This window comes from Bubalus bubalis, chromosome X (assembly GCF_019923935.1).
Source record: "Bubalus bubalis isolate 160015118507 breed Murrah chromosome X, NDDB_SH_1, whole genome shotgun sequence".
Lineage (NCBI taxonomy): Eukaryota > Metazoa > Chordata > Mammalia > Artiodactyla > Bovidae > Bubalus > Bubalus bubalis.
Genome location: NC_059181.1, coordinates 47,524,509 through 47,550,757, shown reverse-complemented (window position 1 = coordinate 47,550,757; position 26,249 = coordinate 47,524,509). Strand labels below are relative to the sequence as shown.

At 38.7% G+C, this 26,249-nt stretch overlaps 1 protein-coding gene across 1 annotated transcript in view; it reads right to left on the bottom strand.

The window, feature by feature from the left end:
• ZC3H12B (zinc finger CCCH-type containing 12B) overlaps positions 1-26,249 on the bottom strand; it is a 668,231-nt gene that overhangs the window by 268,389 nt on the left and 373,593 nt on the right. The window lies entirely within an intron of this gene.

Here is a 26,249-nt window from a genome sequence, read left to right as displayed (position 1 = left end):
TTCAGCTTTTTGTTCTTTTTAAAAAGCTAGTCTCATCTTTCTTTGTGAGTTGATGGCTTTTTGATTACCATGAGGTTTTCATAAAATATCTTACACAGTTATAGCAGCCTATTTAAAGCTTATAACAACTTAACTTGAATTGCATATAAAAGTTCTACATATTAACTTGACCCTTCCACTTAACTTTTTTATATTCCAATTTACATTCTTTTATATTTTGTATACATTAAAATATTATAGCCACAGTCATTTTAAACACGTTTCTCTATTAACATATATGTTAGAGTTCAAAGTAATTTACATAGCATTTCTGTACTAGAAGTATTTTGCCTTTGACTATATATTTACCTTTACCAGTAAATTATACACTTTTTTTATGTTTTTATATTGCTATTAGTATCCTTTCATTTCAGCTTGAAGAACTCCTTTTAGGAATTCTTGTAAGGTAGGTCTAGTAGTGACTGATTTACTCAAGTCTTGTTTGTTTAGGAAAAAAATTCTAAAAGATAACTTTTCTAGCTAAAATATTCTTGGTTGGAAGATTTTTTTTTTTTTCCTTTGAGCATGTTATGCATACCATCCCAATTTCTCTTAACCTGTCAGGTTTCTCCTGAGAAATATGCTGACAACTTTATCAGTGTTCACTTTCTTTTTTTTTTTTTTTTATTTTTTTAATTTTTAATTTTATTTTATTTTTAAACTTAACATAATTGTATTAGTTTTGCCAAATATCAAAATGAATCTGCCACAGGTATACATGTGTTCCCCATCCTGAACCCTCCTCCCTCCTCCCTCCGCATTCCATCCCTCTGGGTCGTCCCAGTGCACCAGCCCCAAGCATCCAGTATGGTGCATCGAACCTGGACTGGCAACTCGTTTCATACATGATATTTTACATGTTTCAATGCCATTCTCCCAAATCTTCCCACCCTCTCCCTCTCTCACAGAGTCCATAAGACTGTTCTATACATCAGTGTCTTTTTTGCTGTCTCGTACACAAGGTTATTCTTACCATCTTTCTAAATTCCATATATATGTGTTACTATACTGTATTGGTGTTTTTCTTTCTGGCTTACTTCACTCTGTATAATAGGCTCCAGTTTCATCCACCTCATTAGAACTGATTCACATGTATTCTTTTTAATGGCTGAGTAATACTCCATTGTGTATATGTACCACTGCTTTCTTTTCCATTCATCTGCTGATGGACATCTAGGTTGCTTCCATGTCCTGGCTATTATAAACAGTGCTGCGATGAACATTGGGGTACACGTGTCTCTTTCCCTTCTGGTTTCCTCAGTGTGTATGCCCAGCAGTGGGATTGCTGGATGATAAGGCAGTTCTATGTCCAGTTTTTTAAGGAATCTCCACACTGTTCTCCATAGTGGCTGTACTAGTTTGCATTCCCACCAACAGTGTAAGAAGGTTCCCTTTTCTCCACACCCTCTCCAGCATTTATTACTTGTAGACTTTTGGATCGCAGCCATTCTGACTGGTGTGAAATGGTACCTCATAGTGGTTTTGATTTGCATTTCTCTGATAATGAGTGATGTTGAGCATCTTTTCATGTGTTTGTTAGCCATCTGGATGTCTTCTTTGGAGAAATGTCTATTTAGGTCTTTGGCCCATTTTTTGATTGGGTCATTTATTTTTCTGGAGTTGAGCTGTAGGAGTTGCTTGTATATTCTCGAGATTAGTTGTTTGTCAGTTGCTTCATTTGCTATTATCTTCTCCCATTCTGAAGTCTGACTTTTCACCTTGCTAATAGTTTCCTTTGATGTGCAGAAGCTTTTAAGGTTAATTAGGTCCCATTTGTTTATTTTTGCTTTGATTTCCAATATTCTGGGAGGTGGGTCATAGAGGATCCTGCTGTGATGTATGTCAGAGAGTGTTTTGCCTATGTTCTCCTCTAGGAGCTTTATAGTTTCTGGTCTTACGTTTAGATCAAGACAGTATGGTACTGGCACAAAGACAGAAATATAGATCAATGGAACAAAATAGAAAGCCCAGAGATAAATCCACGCACATATGGACACCTTATCTTTGACAAAGGAGGCAAGAATATACAATGAATTAAAGACAATCTCTTTAACAAGTGGTGCTGGGAAATCTGGTCAACCACTTGTAAAAGAATGAAACTAGAACACTTTCTAACACCATACACAAAAATAAACTCAAAATGGATTAAAGTGTTCACTTTCATATGATGAGTTTTTTCTCTTGCTATTTTTAAATTCTGCTTTTGTATTTAATATCTGAGAGCTTGATTATAATGTATCTACTTGAAGATTTCACTAGTTTGAATTTGTTTGGGAATCTATGATCCTCATGTACCTGTATAGCCATATCTCTCCACACTTTGGGGATGTTTTAAAATATTAATTCTTTAAATAAGCTTTCTGTGTCTTGCTCACTCTGTTCTCCTGATAGGACTCTCATAACATGAATATTGTTTAATTTTATGAGGTCTAATAATTCAAGTAAGTTTTTTAATTCTTTGTCATTGTTTTAAACATTATTTATTTAATTTTTGGACACACTGGGTCTTCACTGCTGCATTCAGACTTTCTCCAGTTGTGGCAAGTGGGAGCTACTCTTCATTTCAATATGAGAGCTTTTCATGGATGGTTTCTCTTGTCACAGAGCATGGGCTCTAGGTTCCTGGGCTTTGGTAGTTGTGGCTTGTGGGCTCTAGAGCACAGGCTCAGTAATTTTGGTGCACTGAGTTAAATTGCCCCATGCATGCGGAATCTTCTCATACCAGGAATCAAAATCGTGTCCCATGCATTCACAGGTGGAACATCTGGAAACCATCAGACAGAACTGCCAGGAAAGTCCTTACACTTTGCCATTCGCATTTCTTTTTTTCTCCTCTGATGGTGTAATATCAAAAGATCTGCCTTGAAGCTTGTAATTTTTTTATTCTGATTGATCGAGCCTGACTATGAAACATACTCTTGCATATTTAATTTTATTCCTAAAGTTTTTATGGTCCAAAATTCCTTTGCTATCACTTACATCTGTCCGTCAAAATTCATGTTCTTTCCATACGTCGCTTTCTTCACTTCATTGAGTTGTCTATTTGCGTTCTGTTGAATCTAACTGAGCTACCTTGATATAATTAATTTTTTAATAGAAACATTATTAAATCACTATGTTTCAAGTGTAAATAAAAGTGACTCATTTATATATACATAAAATTTAACAGACTAATACTTGTGCTTTGTGAGTACCAAAGTCTAAATGCCCTGTCCACAAAATGGCATGCAGTATCTTAAATTTTTAATCCCATATGGAAAAATTGTGATAGAATTCCCATAAAATTTAGAATTAAATTGAAGAAAGTAGGGAAAACCACTAGACCATTCGGGTATGACCTAGATCAAACCCCTTATGATTATACAGTGGAAGTGAGAAATAGATTTAAAGGACTAGATCTGATAGAGTGCCTGACGAACTATGGACAGAGGTTTGTGACATTGTACAGGAGACATTGATCAAGACCATCACCAATAAAAAGAAATGCAAAAAAGCAAAATGGTTGTTCGAGGAGGCTTTACAAATAGCTGTGAAAAGAAGAGAAGCAAAAAGCAAAAGAGAAAAGGAAAGATATACTTATTTGAATGCAGAGTTCCAAAGAATAGAAGGAGATATAAGAAAGCCTTCCTCAGTTATCAGTGCAAAGAAATAGAGGAAAACAATAGAATGAGAAAGCCTAGAGATCTCTTCAAGAAAATTAGAGATACAAAGGGAATATTTAAAGCAAGGACAGGCTCAGTAAAGGACAGAAATGGTATGGACCTAACAGAAGTAGAAGATATTAAGAAGAGGTGGCAAGAATACACAGAAGAACTATACCAAAAAGATCTTCACTACCCAGATAATCACAGTGGTATGATCACTCACCTAGAGCCAGACATCCTGGAATGTGAAGTCAAGTGGGCCTTAGGAAACATCACTATGAACGAAGCTAGTGGAGGTGATGGAATTCCCATTGAGCTATTTCAAATCCTGGAAGATGATGCTGTGAAAGTGCTGCTCTCAATATGCCAGCAAATTTGAAAAACTCAGCAGTGGCCACAGGTCAGTTTTCATTCCAATCCGAAAGAAAGGCAAGGTCAAAAAATGCTCAAACTTTCACACAATTGCACTCATCTCACACGCTGGTAAAGCAATGCTCAAAATTTTCCAAGCCAGGCTTCAACAATACGTAAACTGTGAACTTCCAAATGTTCAAGCTGGTTTTAGGAAAGGCAGAGGAACCAGAGAACAAATTGCCAACTTCTGCTGGATCATCAAAAAAGCAAGAGAGTTCCAGAAAAATATCTATTTCTGCTTTAGTGACTATGCCAAAGTCTTTGACTGTGTGGATTACAATAAACTGGAAAATTCTGAAAGAGATGGGAATACCAGACCACCTGACCTTCCTCTTGAGAAACCTGTATGCAGGTCAGGAAGCAACAGTTAGAACTGGACATGGAACAATGGACTGGTTTCAAATTGGGAAAGGAGTACGTCAAGGCTGTATATTGTCACCCTGCTTATTGAACTTATATGCAGGGTACATCATGTGAAATGCCAGGCTGGAAGAAGCACAAGCTGGAATCAAGATTGCCTGGAGAAATATCAATAACCTCAGATATGCAGATGACACCACCCTTATGGCAGAAAGTGAAGAGGAACTAAAAAGCCTCTTGGTGAAAGTGAAAGTGGAGAGTGAAAAAGTTGGCTTAAAGCTCAACATTCAGAAAACTAAGATCATGGCATCTGGTCCCATCACTTCATGGCAAATAGATGCAGAAACAATGGAAACAGTGAGAGACTTTATTTTGGGGGGCTCCAAAATCACTGCAGATGGTGACTGCAGGCATGGAATTAAAAGAGACTTGCTCCTTGAAAGAAAAATTATGACCATTCTAGACAGCATATTAAAAAGCAGAGACATTCCTTTGCCAACAAAGTTCCATCTAGTCAAGGCTATGGTTTTTCGAGTATTCATGTATGGATGTGAGAGTTGGACTATAAAGAAAGCTGAGTGCTGAAGAATTGATGCTTTTGAACTGTGGTGTTGGAGAAGACTCTTGATAATCCCTTGGACTGCAAGGAGATTCAACCTGTCCATCCTAAAGGTGATCAGTCCTGGGTATTCGTTGGAAGGACTGATGTTGAAGCTGAAACTCCAATACTTTGGCTACCTGATGCGAAGAGCTGACTCATTGGAAAAGACCCTGATGCTGGGGAAGATTGAAGGCAAGGAGGAGAAAGGGATGACAGAGGATGAGATGGCTGGATGGCATCACCGACTCAATGGACATGAGTTTGGGTAAACTCTGGATGTTGGTGATGGACAGGAGGCCTGGCATGCTGTGTTTCATGAAGTCAGAAAGAGTCGGACATGGCTGAGTGACTGAACTGAACTGAACTCCCACAAAATAAATCAATGGCACTACACGTTGACACTATGTGTGTGTGTGTGTGTGTGTGTGTGTATAGCTCTTGTTATTCTGTTAGTCGTTCAGTGATGTCTGACTCTTTGCAACTCTATGGGCTGTAGTCCACAAAGCTCCTCTGTCCATGGAATTCTCCAGGCCAAAAATACTGGAGTGAGGAGCCTGTCCCTTCTCCAGGGTTTTTTTCTGACCCAGAGAGTGAACCTGAATCTCCTGCATTGCTGGCAGATTATTTACTATCTGAGCCACCAGGGAAGCCCATATTGTGTGTTTGTGTGTGTGTGTGTGTGTATGGACTTGGATTTATCATCTATGGGACTCTATGTGATTCTCTGTGCTTCCTGGACTTCAGTGACTTACCTTTCTCATGTTAGACAAATTTTGGCCATTATCCCTTCAAATAATTTTTCAAGCCCTTTCTCTCTCTTCTTCTTCGATACCTGTAATATGTATGTTGGTTCTTTTAATGTTGTCCCAGAGGTATCAGAGACTGTGCTCATTTCTCTTCATTCTTTTTCCTTTATTGTGATCCATTGCAGTTGTTTACACTAATCTGTATTCCAGCTCACTTATCTGTTTTTCTGCCTCATTTATTCTGTTATTCTTTCCTGCTAGTGTATTTTTCATTTCAGTTATTGTGTTGTTCATCTCTGTTCTTTAAATCTGCTGGGTACCTATTAAACATTTCTTGTATCTTCTTGGTCAGTGTCTCCTTTCTTTTTTCTAAGATATTGGATCATCTTTACTATAATTAATCAGAATTCTTTTTCAGGTAGATTGCCTATCTCAACCTCACTTAGTTGTTCTTCTGAGGTTTTATCTTCTTCCTTCACCTGGAACCTATTTCTCTCTCATCTCATTTCGTTTAACTTTCCTTGTTTGTGGTCTCAGTTCTGTAGGATGTAGGATCATAGTTCTACTTGCTTCTGGCATCTGCACCATGATGAGTGAGTTTGATCTAGGGGCTTGTGCATGCATCCTGGTGGAAATGACTGGTGTCTACCAACTCACTGGTGGGTGCAGCTGGGTCTTGTCACTCTGATTGGCAAGGCTATGACAAGGTGTATCTTTAGGGGTGGTTTTGTACCATGTGTGTTCTGATAAGTAGGGCTTTGTTCACACCCTGTTGGTTGTTTGGACTGAGGCAGCTAGCAGGCTGTCAGGGGGTCCAAGTCTAGTGTCAAAATAGTGACCTGTAGAAGAATTCACACCAATAAATATTACCTGGGGTCTCTGCCACCAGTGTCCCTGCCTCAACAGAAAGCCACAGCCAAACTCCTTTCCTACCCCCAGGAGATAATCTAAGGCCAGCAGGTGTGTTTGGCTAAGGCTTCTATGGAGTCATTGCTTTGCCCTAGGTCCCACTGCATATGAAACCATGTACCCTCCAAGAATTGTGTCTTTTATAATCTCCTGGGGTTCCAATATTCAAACCACAATGGCCTTCAAAGCCAAATGCTCTTAGGGTTCCTCCACTCAATGCCAGACCTTTGGACTAGGAGACTGACATGGTGCTCAGAACCCTCACTCTTATGTGAAAATGCATGATATATAATTATTTTCTAGTTTGTGCATTGTCCACCTGGTGGGTATGGGATCTTATTATATCCAGAAAGCACCCCTCCCACTATCTCATAGTGACTTATTTGTCTTTGAACATAGAATATCTTTTTGTAGGTTCCAGCCCTTTTTTGCCAATGCTTGTTCAGCAGTTAGATATAATTTTGGTGTTTTCATAAGAGGAGGTGAACTTGAGACCTTCTACTCAAGGTCTTGTCCCCCCCAACTCAAATCTTATCAATTTTATCTTTTCAAAGAAACTGCTTTTAGTTTCATAGATCTTTTCTAGTATCTTTTTAATCTCTATTTCACTTATTTCTGCTCTGATCATTATTATTTCTTTCCTTCTACTTTGGGTTTTATTTGTTATTTTTCTCTAGTTGCTTTGGGAATAAGCTTAGAATTTTTATTTGTGATTTTTCTTGTTTCTTTAGATATATTTGTAGCACTATAAACTGCCCTCTTAGAATTGCTTGTGTTGTGTCCCATCAGTTTTAGATCATTGTGTTTTCATTTTCATTTGTCTTTAGGTATGTTTTCTTACCTCTTTAATTTCTTCAGTGATCCACTGGCTGCTTAGTAGCACATTGTTTGGCCTCCATGTGTTTGTGCCTTTTGCAAGTTTTTTTTTTTTTTTTTTTTTTTTTTTTCCCTTGCAGCTGATTTCTAATCTCATAGCATTGTGGTTGGAAAAGATATTTGATATGGTTTCAATTTTCTTAAATATACTGAGGCTTGCTTTGTGGTGTAGCATATTCTGTCTTGGAGAATGTTCCACATGAAAAGAATATGTATTCTGCTTCTTTCAGATGGAATGTTTTATTAATAAGAATTAAGTTCATATGGTCTAATGTTTCATATATGGCCTGTGTTTCCTTATTAATTTTTTTTGTCTGAATGATCTATCCATTGCTGCAATGGTTTGTTAAAGTTGCCCATTCTTATTGTGTTACTGTCAATTTCTCCATTTACATCTGTTAATATTTGCCCTATACATTGAGATGTTCCTCTGTTGGGTGCATAAATATTTGCAATTGTTTTATCTTTCTCTTGGATTAATCCCTTGATTATTATGTAATGTTCCTCTTGTTGTTGTCTCATAACAATTTTTATTTTAATGTCTTTTTTTTCTGATATGAGCATTGCTATCCAGCTTTCTTTTGATTTCCATGTGCATGGAATATCTTTTTCCATCCCTTCACTTTCAATCTGTATGTTTCTCTAGATCATAAGATGGTCTCTTGTAGACAGTATATATCTATCTCTATCTATGTCTATCTATCTATCTATCTATCTTGTTTTTGTATTTATTCAGCCAATCTATATTTTTGGTTGAAGCATTTAACTGTTTTACATTTAAGGTAATTATTGATATATATGTTTTAATTGTCATTTTGCTATTTTTTTTAAGATCTTTTTTCTTTCTTTCCTGTTTTGTTGTCTTCTTTTGTGACTTGATGACTTTCTTTAGTTATATATTTTTATTGTGTTTTATTTTTTGTGTGTATATATGTCATAGATTTTCAGTTTATAGTTATCATGAGGCTTTTGTATATATATGTGTGTGTGTGTGTGTGTGTGTGTGTGTGTGTATATATATATATATATATATATATGATTTTTAAGTTGCTGGACTCTTAATTTCACATGTATTTCTGATTTTCTGAATTTGTATTCTCCTCCTCTCATTATGATTGGTTCATGTATCATATTTTTTGTGTGGATGACTTCCTCCCATTACTGTATGTTTGCCTTTACCAATGAGCAATCCCATTTCATAATTATCTTGTTTCTTGTTGTGGCCTTTTCTTTTCCACCTAGAGAATTTCCCTTGGTGTTTGTTGTAAAGCTGGTTTAGTGCCTTTGAATATTGCATGTCTCTAATAAAGTTGTTGGTTTTTCTGTTGAATGTATACAAGAGCCTTGATGGGTAGAGTAGCCTTAGTTGTTGCTTTCCCCATTTTATCATTGAAATATATCATGCCACTCCCTTCTGGCCAGCAGTTTCTGCTGAAACATCCAGCTTATAGTCTTACAGAGGTCCCTTCCTATGTTATTTGCTGCTTTTCCCTAGTATCTTTTTTAGAAGTTTCTCTTTGTCTTTAATTTCTGTCCGTGATTACTATGTGTCTCAACATGTTTCTCCTTGGGTTATTCCTGTATGGGATTCTCTGCACTTCTTGGACTTGGTTCAATGTTTCCTTACCCATGTTAGGGAAGTTTTCAGCTATTATATCTTAAAATATTTTCTTGGGCCTTTTCTCTCTCCCTTCTGCTTCTGGTACCACTAAAGCATAATTGTTGGCATGTTTGTCATTGTCCCAGAAGTCTCTTAAACAGTATTTGTTAATTTTCTTTCTTTCTTTCTTTCTTTCTTTTCTGTATTCTTTTCCATGGCTCTGATTGCCACCACTCTGTCTCCACTTATCCTTTCTTCTGCTTCATTTATTCTGCTATCACCTATCTTCACATCATTTAGTTGTTTAGGGGGTGTACCTTAGTCCTTCATCTGGAACATATACCTCTGACATCTCATTTTGTCTAAATTTCTATTTGTACTTTTATGCATGAAGAGGTTTAATTATGTTTCTTGGCTTTGGAGAAGTGGCTTTCTGTAAAGGATATCCCATGTGTCCCAGCAGTATACTCTTTTCTCTTTACCCATGAGCCAGAGACTTGTTGTCTTAATGTAGGTTCTCTCCTGTGTTTGCAGACTTAGATTCTTAGGCTGTGGGGTCATAGTTTTCTTGCTTCTGGTGTCTGTCCTTTGGTATGTGAGTCTAGCTGAAAGAGTTGTGCAAGCTTCCTAGTGAGAGAGGCTCATGCTTGCCCATGGGTGGGTGGAACTGTGTATTTGCCTTCTGGTGAGCAGAAATATATGGGCATGTACAGGTGACTGTGGGCTCAGAAAGTCTTTGGGCAACCTATCTGTTGACAGATGGCACTGTGTTCCCATCCTGTTGTTTTTTTTTTTTTTTTTAAACTTAGGCATAATAGCACTAGGGCCTACAGGCTGTTAGTGGGGCCATGTCTGGTACTAATGATTCAGTGAACATGTTTGCTTTCAGAATAGTACCCCCAGATATGTTCACTGCCAGTTTTTATGTCCACAAATAGAACCACACCAGTCCTCTCACTGTCTTCCCAGGAGACTCTTCAGGATCAGCACTTAGGTTCTGGCCCAGGTTCTTATGAAATCATTGCTTTTCTCTTGGTTCCTGGGCCATGCAAGACCCTATGTGCATCCTCCAAGAGTGGAGTTCCCCCACCCAGTCTGGTTCAGCTCCTGTGCTCAAGTCCCACTGGCCTTCAAAGTCAAATGTTTATGGGCTTCTTATCCAAATGTCCAGGCCCAAGACTGGGAAAACTGGTGTAGGGCTCAGAACTCTTACTCTTATGGGAGAACTTCTGCAATTGTTCTCCAGACTTTGAGTCTCCCAATGTGGGGCATGGGATATTGTTACATTGCTAGTGTACCCTTTCTACAATCTCCTTGTGGTTTCTTCTTTGTCTCTGAATGTAGAATATCTTTTTGGCAGCTTACAGTCTTTTTTATGTGAACTTCCAGATGTTCTAGCTGGTTTTAGAAAAGGCAGAGGAACCAGAGATCAAATTGCCAACATCTGCTGGATCATGGAAAAAGCAAGACAGTTCCAGAAAAACATCTATTTCTGCTTTATTGACTATGTCCAAGCCTTTGACTGTGTGGATCACAAGAAACTGTGGAAAATTTTTCAGGAGATGGGAATAACAGACCACCTGACCTGCCTCTTGACCTGTATGCAGGTCAGGAAGCAACAGTTAGAACTGGACATGGAACAACAGACTGGCTCCAAATCAGGAAAGGAGTATGTCAAGGCTGTATATTGTCACCCTGCTTATTGAACTTATATGCAGAGTACATCATGAGAAATGCTGGACTGGAAGAAGCACAAGCTGGAATCAAGATTGCCAGGAGAAATATCAATAACCTCAGATATGAAGATGACACCACCCTTGTGGCAGAAAGTGAAGAGGGACTAAAAAGCCTCTTGATGAAAGTGAAAATGGAGAGTGAAAAATTGGCTTAAAGCTCAACATTCAGAAAATGAAGATCATGGCATCTGGCCCCATCACTTCATGGGAAATAGATGGGGAAACAGTGTCAGACTTTGTTTTTTAGGGCTCCAAAATCACTGCAGCTGGTGACTGCAGCCATGAAATTAAAAGACACTTACTCCTTGGAAGAAAAGTTATGACCAACCTAGATAGCATATTGAAAAGCAGAGACATTACTTTGCCAACAAAGGTCCATCTAGTCAAGGCTATGGTTTTTCCTGTGGTCATGTATGGATGTGAGAGTTGGACTGTGAAGAAAGCTGAGCACCAAAGAATTGATGCTTTTGAACTGTGGTGTTGGAGAAGACTCTTGAGAGTCCCTTGGACTGCAAGGAGATACAACCAGTCCATTCTGAAGGAGATAAGCCCTGGGGTTTCTTTGGAAGGAATGATGCTAAAGCTGAAACTCCAGTACTTTGGCCACCTCATGCAAAGAGTTGACTCATTGGAAAAGACTCTGATGCTGGGAGGGATTAGGGGCAAGAGGAGAAGGGGACGACAGAGGATGAGATGGCTGGATGGCATCACTGACTCGATGGACGTGAGTCTGAGTGAACTCCGGGAGATGGTGATGGACAGGGAGGCCTGGCGTGCTGTGATTCTTGGGGTCACAGAGAGTCGAACACAACTGAGCGACTGAACTGAACTGAAATGAGTCTTTTTTATTGATGGTTGTTCGGTAGGTAGCTGTGATTTTGGAGTTCTTGTGGGATAAGTTATGTTCAACGTCCTTCTACTCTATCATCTTGTCTGGCTACACAGATTGGGGAGGGGGACAGAAAAAAACAACCATGTGCCTCCGGATGGGGGAATGATGGCCCAGAAGATGGCTCTCCCTTTCATTACTTTAAATATATCATACTATTCCCTTATGGCTTGCAGTTTCTGCTTTAAAAATCTGCTGATAGCCTTAGGGAAGTTTCTTGTATTTTATTTGCTGCTTTTCTTTGCTCCTCGTAGTATTATCTCTTTATCTTTAATTGTTGTCATTTTGATTACAATGTGTCTTGATGCTTTCCTCTTTGGATTAGCCCTGCATGGGACTCTACTTCCTGGACTTAGGGATCTGTTTCTTTTCCCTGTTAGGGAGGTTTTAATCTATTATCTTTTCAAATATTTTCTTGGACTCCTTCACTCACTATTATCCTTCTGGGACATATGAAATTTAAATATTATTGTGCTTCATGGTATCCAAGATGACTTCTAAATTTTTCTAATTTCTTTTTGTTATTTCTTTTTTCTGTTTAGCATCAATGATTTCCACTACTTTATCTTTCAGGTCACTGATCTATTCTTCTGAATCATTTAGTCTACTATTGATTCTTTCTTGTGTATTTTTCATGTATTGTGTTCTTCATCTCTGTTTTATTGTTCTCTATATTTCCTAACTTTCTGTTAAAATACTAACTTTTCATTCTGTGCATCCATTCTTCTCCTGAATTATTTGCTCATCTTTATGATCACTACCCTGAACTCTTTCTCAGGTATATTGCCTGTCTCCACTTCACTTAGCTCTTCTCATCAATTTTGTTCCTTCATGTAGAACAAATCCTTCTGCCACCTCATTTTTAAAAATACGTTTCTGATTGTGTTTTTATATATGTTGTAGGTTAGTTACATTTTCTATCTTGGATATGTGGCCTTCCTTAAGAGGCATCTTATTCGTCCCATCAGTGCACTCCTCTGTTTTCATTCAAGCTATATGCTCCAAGGGCTTCCCCAAGAGGCTGAATGAGTCTTTCTGTTGTAGATGGCTGACTATTTGTGCTTGGCTGGCCCCTAGTCTGATTGGTCACCAGGCCCTGCCTATGTGGATACTGCTGTTTAGCAGGACCTGGTCATGAGGTGGTGATTGCAGAATACTTGGGGTCTTTGGGTTAGTGCTGGCTCACTGGTGGGTAGAGTCAAGGTACTGAAGATTCTGGGGCTGTTGACCAGGGATCCCACAGCTTGTTTCACATCATTGGATGGGGAGGGCTGGTTCTTGACACTGTTGGCTATGGTGTCTGAGGTGTCTCAATGGTTGTGCTGGTCTCCTAGTGGGAAGGGCCAGGGGCCAGATTTTCCCAGGATAAGATTTGGCCTGTATTGTATGATTGTAGTTTTCTTGCTTCAGGTGTTTGCCCCCTGGTGGGACAAGGTAGACTAGGGACTTTTGCAGGCTTTCAGGTGGTGGCACAGTGCCTTTCTACTGGTAGGTGAAGCTGGGTCTTGGCCCTCTGGTGGGCTAGGCTGGATTGTGAATAGCATCGTGTCCAGAGGCAGCTGTGGGCTCTCTAATCTTTAGGAAACCCTAGTTGCTAATGAGTAGGTCTGTGAACCTGCCCAGTAAGTTGTTTGGCTTGAGGTACCCCAATACTGGAGCCTACAAGCTGGTGGGTGGTGCCTGGTCTCGGCACCAAGCCATAATGTGTGTAAGCAGTTTAGTGTTCTGGAATATGTCTGCCACCAGTGTCTATGTCCCCAGAGTGAGCTGCAACCCACCCCCCTCCAGGAGCCTTTCAAAGACTAGCATGTAGGTCTGGCCCAGGCTCCTATAATGCTTTTGAATTATGCTTTTGAACTATGGTGTTGGAGAAGACTCTTGAGAATCCCTTGGACTGCAAGGAGATACAATCAGTCAATCCTAGAGGAAATAAGTCCTGAATATTCATTGGAAAGACTGATGTTAAAGCTGAAACTCCAATATGTTGGCCACCTGATGCAAAGAGCTGACTCATTTGAAAAGACCTTGATGCTGGGAAAGATTGAAGGAGAAAAAGGGGATGACATAGGATGAGATGGTTGGATAGCATCATTGACTCAATGGACATGAGTTTGAGTAAATTCCAGGAGTTGTTGATGGACAAGGAGGTCTTGTGTACTGCAGACCATGGGGTCACAAAGAATTGGACATGACTGAGCAACTGAACTGAACTGAACTGAACTGAAGCTCCTATTAAATTATTGCTCTTGTCATGGGTCCCAGTGCATATAAAATTTTTGTGTGTGCCCTTTGAAAATGAAGTTTTGGGAAATGGAAGAAGATGGCAGAAGAGTAAGATGGGAAGATCACCTGCATCCAAAAAATACATTAAAAAATCATCAGAATGTGGAACAACTCCTACAGAACAACTTCTGAGCAACAGCAGAAGACCCCAAACTTCCAAAAAGGAAAGCCAATCTCCTTAGAATGAGCTAGGACAAAAGATAAAGACATAAAAAGAGATAAAGAATTTTAGAACGGTGGCATGTGCCCCAAGGGAGAGAGGGAGTTGTGAAGGAGGAAGTTTCCATGCAATAGGAAACCTCTTCACAGGCAGGGATAAGTGGGGGTTATGGAACCTTAAAGTGCCATGCAACAATGGGAGCTCAGAGTACAAAACACAGAGAAATTTCACCACAGAAATCAATCACTGCTGCTGCAGCTGCCACTACCACTGCTGAACAACATCTCTAAGCTAATAATCAGCCCAGACCAGAGGGTGGGAGTGGGGAACTGAGAGAACTGTCTAGCAAGACTTGGCCTATATCAAAGGTCAGGGGCAAGGTGTTGAAGCTCTGGGGAAAATTCCAGGGAGAAGTTGAGAGCTGGTAGTCTTGATATACTGAGAGGGCTCGACACAACTGAGAAATTAGGTGTGACTGCTGAGGCAGCAGACAAAACACTGCTGATGCTGTCCCAACCCCAGGTGGCAGCTACCACCAGGCTGTGATCAGGCACCAGTTACTGCCCACACCTTGCTTGGAGCTTAAATAGCTTGGCTCTTCCTAAGGACCCACAAACTGAGGCCTTTTCCTCTAGGAGAACTCAGACTGTAACAGCATTCAACAGTTCTCTGTTGGCCAAGGCACTGCACTTACATTTCAGTTGTGGCTACCATATCCTCCCCACTCCCCAGACGAAGAGAGCAAGTGAGCCCTAATGAGTCTCAACTTTCACGCCCTTGTGTCCAGATGGGGATCAGACTATGGGATTTGGGGACAACTTTAAACTTTAGGAGAAAATATAAGCTGGAATAAGGCCACATTTAAGACAAAACTGATGCAATGCTGCCCACAACTGGTCCAGAGATCTTTCTAGAAATATTAGAGGACATTGGTATAAGTTTTACTAGGCATTTTGGGCCACTGAGTGCTGTCTTCACCAAGAATGTTGGGGACTTGCACTCTGTGGCTTGTGGAGTCTTAGAGCTACAGGAGGGATTGAGCCTGAAGCCCTAAGGTATGAGAATCAAGTCCAAGATTTTGATCCACCAGAGAACTGCTGACCCCAGGGAACTCTAATAGGCAAGAGCCCTCTGAAAGGCCTCCATCTCAACATTAAAACCAAGCCCAACCAAAGGCCAGCAAGCCCCAGTACCATATGCCTCATGTCAATTCTTTCAGTAAAACAGGAACACAATGCTGCACATTAGCAGACAGGTTACCCAAAGCAATACCAAACCAATAGATACACCCAAACTCAATACTGGACAAGGCACTGCCCTTCAGAGAGATAAGATCCAGCTCCATCGATGAAACCACAGGCACTTCACTTGTCCCCACCCCCCCAACCAGGAAACCTTCACAAGCACTTATCCAAACCCACCCACAAAGTGTGGGGGTGACTCCACAATTAAGAGGAACTATGAACTTCCAGCCAGGAGAAAGGAGACTCAAAGCACAGTAGACTAAACAAAATGAAAAGACAGAGAAATATCCAGTAGTTGAAGGAATAAGGTAAAAATCTACCAGACCAAATATGTGAGGAGGAAATAAGGAGTCTATGTGAAAGAGAATTCAGAATAATGATAATAAAGATAATCCAAAATCTTGAAAACAAAATGGAGGCATGGATAAATAAACTTGAAACATAGATCAAGAAGATGCAAGAAATGTTTAACAAGGACCTAGAGGAATTAAAGAATAAACAATAAATAATGAACAATGCAATAGTTGAAATGAAAAATATACCAGAGGGAACCAACAGTAGAGTAACTGAGGCAGAAGAACAGATAAGTGAGCAGGAAGATAGAACGGTGGAAATAACTGGAGTAGAGTAGAATGAAGAAAAAGAATAAAGAGAAATGAGGACAGCATAAGAGACTTCTAGGAGAACAAAAAGTGCTCCAATATATAAATCATAGGTGTCCCATGAGAAGACAAAAGGTAAAGACATGAGAAAATACTTAAGGAGTTAAAGTTGAAAATTTCCCTAAAAGGTGGGAAGAAATAGCCAAGTCCAGGAATCCCAGAGAGTCTCATACAGGCTAAACCTGAAAAGAAACATGCCAAGACACATATTAATCAAACTAACAAAAATTAAACACAAAAAAACAAATATTAAAAGCAGCAAGGGAAGAAGAACAAACATCATACAAGAGGATCCCCATAAGGCTAACAGCCTTCAACAGAAACTCTGCAGGCCACAAGGGGATAGCTGAATATACTTAAAGTGAGGAAAAGGAAAAACCTACAACCAAGGTTACTCTATCCAGAAAAGATCTCATTCAGTCTCATTCATAGTCAAAGGAAAAATCAAAAGCTTTATAAACAAGCAAAAGCTAAGAGAATTCAGCACCACCAAACCAGTTCTTCAACAAATGCTAAAGGAACTTCTCTAGACAGATACCACAGAAAGGCCTATAAAACCAAACCCAAAACAGTAAAGTAAATGGTAAAAAGATCATGCTTATCAATAATTGCCTCAAATGTAAATGGGCTAAATGTTCCAACAAAAAGGTACAGATTGGCTGAATGGATACAAAAGCAAGACCCCTAAATATGCTGTCTACAAGAGACCCACCTCAAACCTAAGAACACATACAGCCTGAAAGTGAAGGTCTGGAAAAAGATACTCCATGCAAATAGAAATCAAAAGAAAGCAGGAGTAGCAATACTTGTATCAGATAAAAGGACTTTAAAATAAAGACCGTTACAAGAGACAAAGAAGAACACTACATAATGATCAAAGGATTAATCCAAGAAGAAGACACAATGGTTATAAATATATATGCACCCAACATAGAAACACCTCAATATGTTAGGCAAATGCTAACAATGATTAAAGGGGAAATCTACAGTAACAAAATTATTGTGGGAGATTTTAATACTCCAACTCACATCAATGGACAGATCATCCAGACAGAAAATTAATAAAGAAACACAAGTTTTAAACAATAAAATGGACAGTTGGACCTAAGATCTACATGGCATATCACCCCAAAACAATAGATTTTATTTTATGTTCCAACTGCACATGGAACATTCTCCAGGATAGATTATATCCTCGGCCACAAATCAAGCCTTGGTGATTTTTTTTTTTTAATACAATCATTTCAAGCATCTTTTCTAATCACATCACTGTGATTACAACAAGACCAAAAAAAAAAAAAAAAACAAACAAAAAAAAAAACACAACTATAAAGAACAAATACATGAAGGCTAAACAATATGATTCTAAACAACCAACAGGTCACTGAAGAAAGGAAAAAGGAAATCAAAATATGCCTAGAAACAATGACAATGAAAACACAACGCAAAATCTATGGTATTCAGTAAAAGCAGTGCTAAGAAGGAAGTTTATAGCAATACAAGCCTACCTCAAGAAACAAGAGAGACATCAAATAAACAACCTATCCTTTAACCTAAAGCAACAAAAGAAGAACAAAAGAATCCGAGGCTAGTAGAGGAAAGAAATCATAAAGGTCAGAGCCGAAATAATTGAAAAATAAATGAAGGAGAACATATAAAAATCAGTAAAACTAAAGCCAGTTATTTGAGAAGATGACAAAATTAACAAACCATCAGTTAGACTTATCAATAATAGAAGGGAGAAGACTGAAATAAATAAAATTAAAATTGAAAAAAAAAAAAGAGAAGTTACAACAGACAACACAGAAATACAAAGGATCATAAGAGACCATTATCAGCAACTAATGCCAATAAAATGGACAACTTGGAAGAGATGGAAACATTTTTAGAAAAATATAACCTTTCACAATGGAACCAGGAAGAAATAGAAAATATGAGCAGACCAATCACAAACACAGAAATCAAAACTGTAATAAAAAATCTTCTGGGGTGTGGTGGAAGAAGCTTGAGAAGGAATAGATGGGGAGATTGCCACTCTCCCCACAAATACATAAAAAACTCATCAAGATACAGAACAATTCCTACAAAGCAACCTCCAGATGACAGCAGAAGATGCCAAGCCTCCATGGGGGCAGGCTAAGCTCGCTGGAATGAGGTAGTAGAGAGGATGGAGACACAAAAAGGGAAAAGATGGAGACCCTCTGGAGAGGAGCCTGTGCCCTGAGGAAGGGAGTCGAGAAGTAGGAAGAGCTCCTGTGCACTGGGAAGCTCCCTCACAGGGGGCCCAAGGGGGAGCTGTGGAATCTCAAAAAGCTGGGCAAAGCAGGGACTTAGAGGACAGAAAGCACAGAAAGGTGCACTTTTCAGCCCAAAAACAACTCATGTATGGTGGCCAGACTCGGGGAAACAAAAGAAGCCCACTGAAGTCCTGTGGCTCAGATGGCAGGCCTGGGTTGCCAAGAGAGGCATGGCATACAAACCTCTGCAGTGCACACAACCCTCCTGGTGCAGTGGGTGGGCCTGGAGAGCCACAAGAAGAACACACAAGCCTCGAGACATAGGGGGTGGGCCTGGAGAGCTGAGACAAGTGCACACAAGTGATGCAACATAGAAGGCAGGCCTGGAGAACCAAAACAATTGCACACAAGCCCAGTGACATAGAAGGCTAGCTCAGGGGGCCGAGGGAAGCTCCCACAAGTCTCCACAACACAGAGGACATGGTTGGGAAGCCAGAAAAAGACCCACACAAGCCCCTACCTAGCAAGCTTCAGTCAGTAATGCAGGACTGAACAGGAGAACAGAAGCTCTGGCAATGATCCCAGGGACAAGTACCGGGTTAGCGGCAGTGAAGATATGCTGAGAGAGATACTTTGAAGTGGCTGCAGAAATAGACATGTCTAACACCACCAAAGCCAGAAAGATTATCCAAAGACAAAGTGAACCCACAGACACTTCAAAACCTACTCCTGGACACTACACTGCCCTTCAAGGAGATGAGATCCAGTTCCATCAACCAGAACACAGACAACAGTTCCCTCAGTGAGGAAAACCACAGAACACTGATCTAACCCCATCCACAGGGGCAGACTCCACAGCCAAGGAGAAATATGACCTTGATAACTTATTTTTTCTCTTATAAATCACACTTTTTATTCCCCCTACAAATTTCTACCTACACATTAGCCTTTTGTGGTGCTATGGAGTTTTCCTCTTTGTTTTTCTAGTTAAAAAATCATTTTAAAGATTTTTTTCACCTTTTTTTGGTGATTTTAATGATTTTTGTTTTTATATATTTGACTGCTTTTCTTGTAGGTATTTACAAGATGCAGCCATTCCTGAAAATATATAAATATTTTTGACATACATCTATTTATCTTTGCTTTTCTATTTTTCTTTTCTCTCTCTTTTTGAACACTCTTTCAACCCTTCCTTTTCTCTTTTCTCTCCCTTCTTCTCTTTTCCCCCCTCTCTTTTTCTTATTCCCCTTTTCCTTCACTCTTTCTTTTTTCACCATATAAGTTAAATTGATGTACTCTCTTTGCTATATCCCCCAATTGGTACTCTCCAGACTGAGCATTAGCTAGCTCTGCTTTTAATTGGTCAATATCACTTTTGGTTTCCCTTATTCACCAAGTCAATCTTCTCTACTCTTTTATTTAGAATACTTTGGTTATAACTGTGTGTGTGGAACTGTGTGTATATGTCCCTTTATTTCTGTAATTACCTGCTCAATCCCTTCCCACAAGAACACAGGCACAAGTCACCCCTAAAAAGCAGTCAACACAAACCACTTAACCGACCTTTCCCTCCAAGGGCAAAAAGCAAATGTAAGAAGGAATACAACCCTGAAGCCTGGGTAAAGGAGACCTAAAGTGGAGCAAGTTAGGAAAACAATGATGAAAAGACAGAGAATTACAGCACAAACAAAAGAACAAGGTATAAACTCACAAGACCAAATAAGTGAAAAAGAAATAAGCAACCTACCTGTAAGAGAATTCAGAATAATGATAGGAAAGGTGTTCCAAATATTTGAAAATAGGATGCAGAAAATGCAAGAAAAAATTAACAGTTAATACAATCACCAAGGACATAGAAGCAATAAAGAATAAGCAAACAGATGAATAACACAATTGGGGAAGTTAAAAACATTCTAGAAAGAATTGATAGCAGAATAACTGAGGCAGAAGAATGGTTAAGTGAGCTGGAAATAGAATGGTGGAAATAACTGCTGAAGAGCAGAATACAGGAAATAGAATGAAAAGAATAGAGGATAGCCTTAGAGACCTTTGGGAGAATATTAAAATCACCAATATTCGAGATAAAGGCAAAGGGGAAAGGAAAGATATACCCATCTGAATGCAGAGTTCCAAAGAATAGCAAGGAGATATAAGAAAGCCTTCCTCAGTGATCCAAGCAAAGAAATAGAGGAAAACAATAGAATGGGAAAGACTAGAGATATCTTCAAGAAAGTGAGAGACACCAAAGGAATGCTTCATGCAAAGACGGGCACAATAAAGGACAGAAGCACTATGGACCTAACAGAAGCTGAAGACATTAAGAAGAGGGGGCAGGAATACACAGAAGAACCATACAAAAAAATAAAAATAAAAAAATAAAAGGCCTTCACAACCCAGATAAGCACGATGGTGTGATCACTCACCTAGAGTCATACATCCTGGAGTGTGAAGTCAAGTGGGCCTTAGGAAGCAACACTACAAACAAAGCTAGTAGAGGTGATGGAATTCCAGCTGAGCTGTTTCAAATCCTAAAAGATGATGCTATGAAAGTTCTGCTCTCAATATGCCAGCAAATTTGGAAAACTCAGCAGAGGCCACAGGACTGGAAATGATCAGTTGTCATTCCAATCCCAAATAAAGGCAATGACAAAGAGCATTCAAACTGCTGCACAATTGCACTCATCTCACACACTGGCATAGTAACCCTCAAAATTCTCCAAGATTCAACAGTACGTGAATAGTGAATTTCCAGATGTTCAAGTTGGATTTAGAAAAGGCAGAGGAACCAGAGATCAAATTGCCAACATCCACTGTATTGTAGAAAAAGCAGGAGAATTCCAGAAAAAAACATCTACTTTCAGATAAATGTCTACTTCTGTTTTATTGACTATGCCAAAGCTTTTGTCTGTGTGGATCACAACAAACTGTGGAAAATTCTTCACGGGATGGGAATACCAGACCACTTTACCTGCCTCCTGAAAAATCTGTATGCAGGTCAGGAAGCAACAGTTAGAACCAGACATGGAACAAAGACTGGTTGCAATCTGGAAAAGGAGTACATCAAGGCTGTGTATTGTCACCCTGCTTATTTAACTTATATGCGGATTACATCATGTGAAACTCTGGCTGGACAACAAACAAGCTGGAATCAAGATTGCCAGGAGAAATAAGAATAACCTCAGATAAGCAGATTACACCACCCTTCCAGCAGAAAGCAAAGAGGAACTCAAGAGCCTCTTGATGAAGATGAAAGGGAGAGTATAAAAGCTGGCTTAAAACTCAGCATTCAAAAAACTAAGATCATGATATCCATCCCCATGACTTCATGGCAAATAGATGGAGACACATTTGAAACAGTGACAGATTTTATTTTCTTGGGCTCCAAAATCACTGCAGATGGTGACTGCGGCCATTAAATTAAAAGATGCTCACTCCTTGGAAGAAAAGCCATGACTAACCTATGTCACCATAGTAAAGGCCATATATGATAAGCCCACAGCAAACATCAAACATTCTTCTCACTGGTGAAAACCTGAAAACATTCCCTCTATGATCAGGAACAAGACAAGAGTGTCCACTCTCACCACGATTATTAAACATAGTTTTGGAAGTCCTAGCTATGGCAATTAGAGAAGAAAAAGAAATAAAAGGAATTCAGAGAGGAAAAGAAGTAAAATTCTCACTGTTTGCAGACAACATAATGGTATACATAGAAAACCCAAAAGAATCTTTCAGAAAATTACTAGAGCTAATCAGTGAATTTAGCAAAGCCATGGGATACAAGGTCAATACGCAGAAATCACTTGTATTCTGATATACTAATAATGAAAAATCAGAAAGAGTAATTAATGACTCAATCCCATTCACCATTGCAATGAAACAAATAAAATATCTAGGAATAAACGTACCTAAGGAAATAAAAGAACTGTACACAGAAAATTTTGACATTGATAAAATAAATCAAATCAAAGATGACATAAACAGAGAAATATTCCATTTCTTGGGTAGGAAGAATCACCATTGTGAAAATGACTATATTACCAAATGCAATCTACAGTTTCAATGCAATCCCTATCAGATTAGAAATGTCATTTTTCACAGAACTAGAACAAAAAAATCCACAATTCATATAGAAACAAGAAAGAACCCAAAAAGCCAAAGCAGCATTAAGAAAGAAGAATGGAGCTGGAGGAATCAACCTTCTTTAATTCAGACTATACTACAAAGTTGCAGTCCTCAAGACAGTATGGTATTAAAACAAAAACAGAAATATAGACCAATGGAACAAGATAGAGAGCCCAGAGAAAAACCCACACACCTATGGGTACCTTATTTTTGACAAAGGAGGCAAGAATATACAATGGGGCAAAGATAGCCTCTTCAATAAGTGGTGCTTGGAAAACTGGACAGCTACATGTAAAAGAATGAAATTAGAACACTTCCTAATGCTACACACAAAGATAAACTCAAAATGGATTAAAGACCTAAATGTAGGATCAGAAACTATAAAACTCTTAGAGGCAAACAGGGAGAACTCTTGATGATATAAATCAAAGCAAGATCCTCTATGAGCCATCTCCTAGAGTAATGGAAATAAAAATAAACAAGTGGGACCCAATTCAACTTAAAAGCTTTTTCATGCAAAGGAAGCTACAAACAAGGTGAAACGACAACCCTTGGAATGGGATAAAATAATAGCAAATGAAGTACTGCTAAGTCACTTCAGTCGTGTCCAACTCTGTGCGACCCCATAGACAGCAGACCACCAGACTCCGCTGTCCCTGGGATTCTCCAGGCAAGAACACTGGAGTAGGTTGCCATTTCCTTCTCCAATGCATGAAAGTGAAAAAGTGAAAATGAAGTTGCTCAGTCGTGTCCGACTCTTCATGACCCCATGGACTCCAGCCTACCGGGCTCCTCCGTCCATGGGATTTTCTAGGCAAGAGTACTGGAGTGGGGTGCCATTGCCTTCTCCGAGCAAATGAAGTAACTGACAAATAATTACTTTCCAAAATACACAAACAGCTCATACAACTCAATACCAAAAAAACAAATAACTCAATCAAAAAATGAGAAAAAGACCTAAACAGACACTTTCTAAAGAAGACATATTAACTAACATATGAAAAGATGTTCAACATCACTCATTAGTAAAGAAATGCAAATAAAAACTACAATGAGAAGATATCACCTCACACCAGTCAGAATGGCCATCATCAAAGTCTACAAACAATAAATGCTGGAGAGCATGTGGAGAAAAAGGAACCCTCTTGCATTGCTGGTGGGAATGTAAATTGATACACCCACTATGGAAGACAGTATGGAGATTGCTTTAAAAACTAGAAATAAAACTGCCATATGATGCAGCAATCCCAGCACTAGGCATATACCTTGAGGAAACCAAAATTGAAAAAGACACATGTACCCCAATGTTCACTGCAGCTCTATTTGCAATAGTTAACATGGAAGCAAACTAGATGTCCACCAACACATGAATGGATAAAGACACTGTGGTACATATATGCAATGCAGTATTACTCATCCATAAAAAGGAACACATTTGAGTCAGTTCTGAGGTGAACAAACCTAGAGCCTAGTATACAGACTGAAGTAAGTCAGAAAGAGAAATATAAATATCGTATACTAATATGAAATCTAGAAAGATGGTACTGATGAATTTATTTTCAGGGCCACAATTGAGAAACAGACAAAGAAAACAGACTTATTGACATGGGGAGAGGGGAGGAGAGAGAGGGTGAACTAAATGGAACGAGTAACATGGAAACTAAAAATATCATATGTAAAATAGATAGCCAATGGGGCTTTGTTATATGACTCAGGGAACCCAAACAGGGGCTCTATAACAATCTAGAAGGGTGGAATGGGAAGGGAGATGGGAGGGAGGGAGGGAGGGAGGGGACATGCGTGTACCTATGGCTGATTCTTGTTGATGTTTGACAGAAAACAACAAAGTTCTGTAAAGCAATTATCCTTCAATAAATAAATAAAAATCTTCCAACAAATAAAAGCCCAGGGCCATATGGCTTCACAGGTGAATTCTACCAAAAGTTTAGAGAAGAGCTAAAGCCTATCCTGCTCAAACTGTTCTAGAAAATTTTACAGAAAGGAAAACTTCAAAGCTTTTTCTACTAGGCCACCATCACCCTGATATCAAAACCAGACAAAGATGCAGCAAAAAAAAAAAAAAAAAAAAAAAAATCACAGGCCAATACCTCTGATGAAAACAGATGCAAAAATCCTCAACAAAATTCTAGCAAACAGAATCCAACAACACTTCAAAAAGATCATACAACATTATCAAGTGGGCTTCATTCAAGGTATACAAGGATTCTTCAATAAATGCAAAAAAATCAACATGATTCTCCATATCAACAAATTAAAAGGTAATCACCAAATAATTGTTTCAGTAGATGCAGAGAAAGCCTTTGACAAACTTCAACACCCATTTACGATAAAAACTCTGCAGAAAGTAGGCATAGAAGTAACATACCTCAAACATAATAAAGGCCATATAAGATAAATCCACAGCAAACATTATCCTCAATGGTGTAAAACTGAAAGAATTTCCTTTAAATCCAGAAACAAGACAAGGGTGAGTACACTCACCACTATTATTCAACATAGTTTTGGAAGTCTTAGCCACAATCATCAGAGAAGAAAAAGAAGTAAAAGGAATCCATATTGGAAAAAAAAGAACTTAAACTCTCACTGTTTGAAGATGACATGATACTGTACTTAGAAAAGCCTAAAGATACCACCAGAAAATTACTAGAGCTAATCAGTGAATATAGTAAACTTGCAGAATATAAAATTAGTACACAGAAGTCTCTAGCATTCCTATATACTAACAATGAAAAATCAGAAAGAGAAATGAAGGAAACATTAATTAAATTAATAACATTAAATTAAGTCACCATTGCATAAAAATAATAAAATACTTAGGAATAAATTTACCTGAAGAGACAAAAGACCTGCATGCAGAAAACAAGAAGACACTGATGAAAGAAATCAAAGATGACACAAACAGATGTAGAGATATACCATGTTCTTGGATTGAAAGAATCAATATAATGAAAATGACTATGCTACTGAATGCAATCTATAGATTCAATGTAATCCGTATCAAACTACCAATGGTATTTTTCACAGAACTAGAACAAATGATTTCACAATTTGTATGGAAACACAAAACACTCTGAGTAGCCAAAGCAATCTTGAGAAAGAAGAATGGAACTGGAGCTATCAACCTTCCTGACTTCAGAATATACTACACAGCTACAGTCATAAAGACAGTATAGTACTGCTACAAAAACATAAATATAGTCCAATGGGACAAGGTAGAAAGCACAGAGATAAATCCATGTACCTATGGGCACTTTATTTTTAACAAAGGAGCCAAAAATATGCAATGGTTAAAAGACAGTCTGTTCAACAAGTGGTGCTGGTAAAATTGGTCAACTATGTGTAAAAGAACAGAGTTAAAATACCTCCTAACACCATACATAAAAATAAACTCAAAATGGATTAAAGACCTAAGTGTAAGAACAGAAACTATAAAGCTTGGAGGAAAACATAGGCAGTACACACTCTTTGACATAAACCACAGCAAGATTTTCTTTGACCTACCTCCTAAAATAATGGAAATAAAAGCAAAAATAAACAAATGGGACTTAATCAGGCTTAAAAGCTATTGCACAATACAGGAAACTATAAGCAAGGTGAAGAGATAACCTTCAGAATGAGAGAAATTAATAGCAAATGAATCAACTGAGAGAGAATAAAATCCAAAATATGTAAGCAGTACATGCAATTCAAATCATAAAAACAA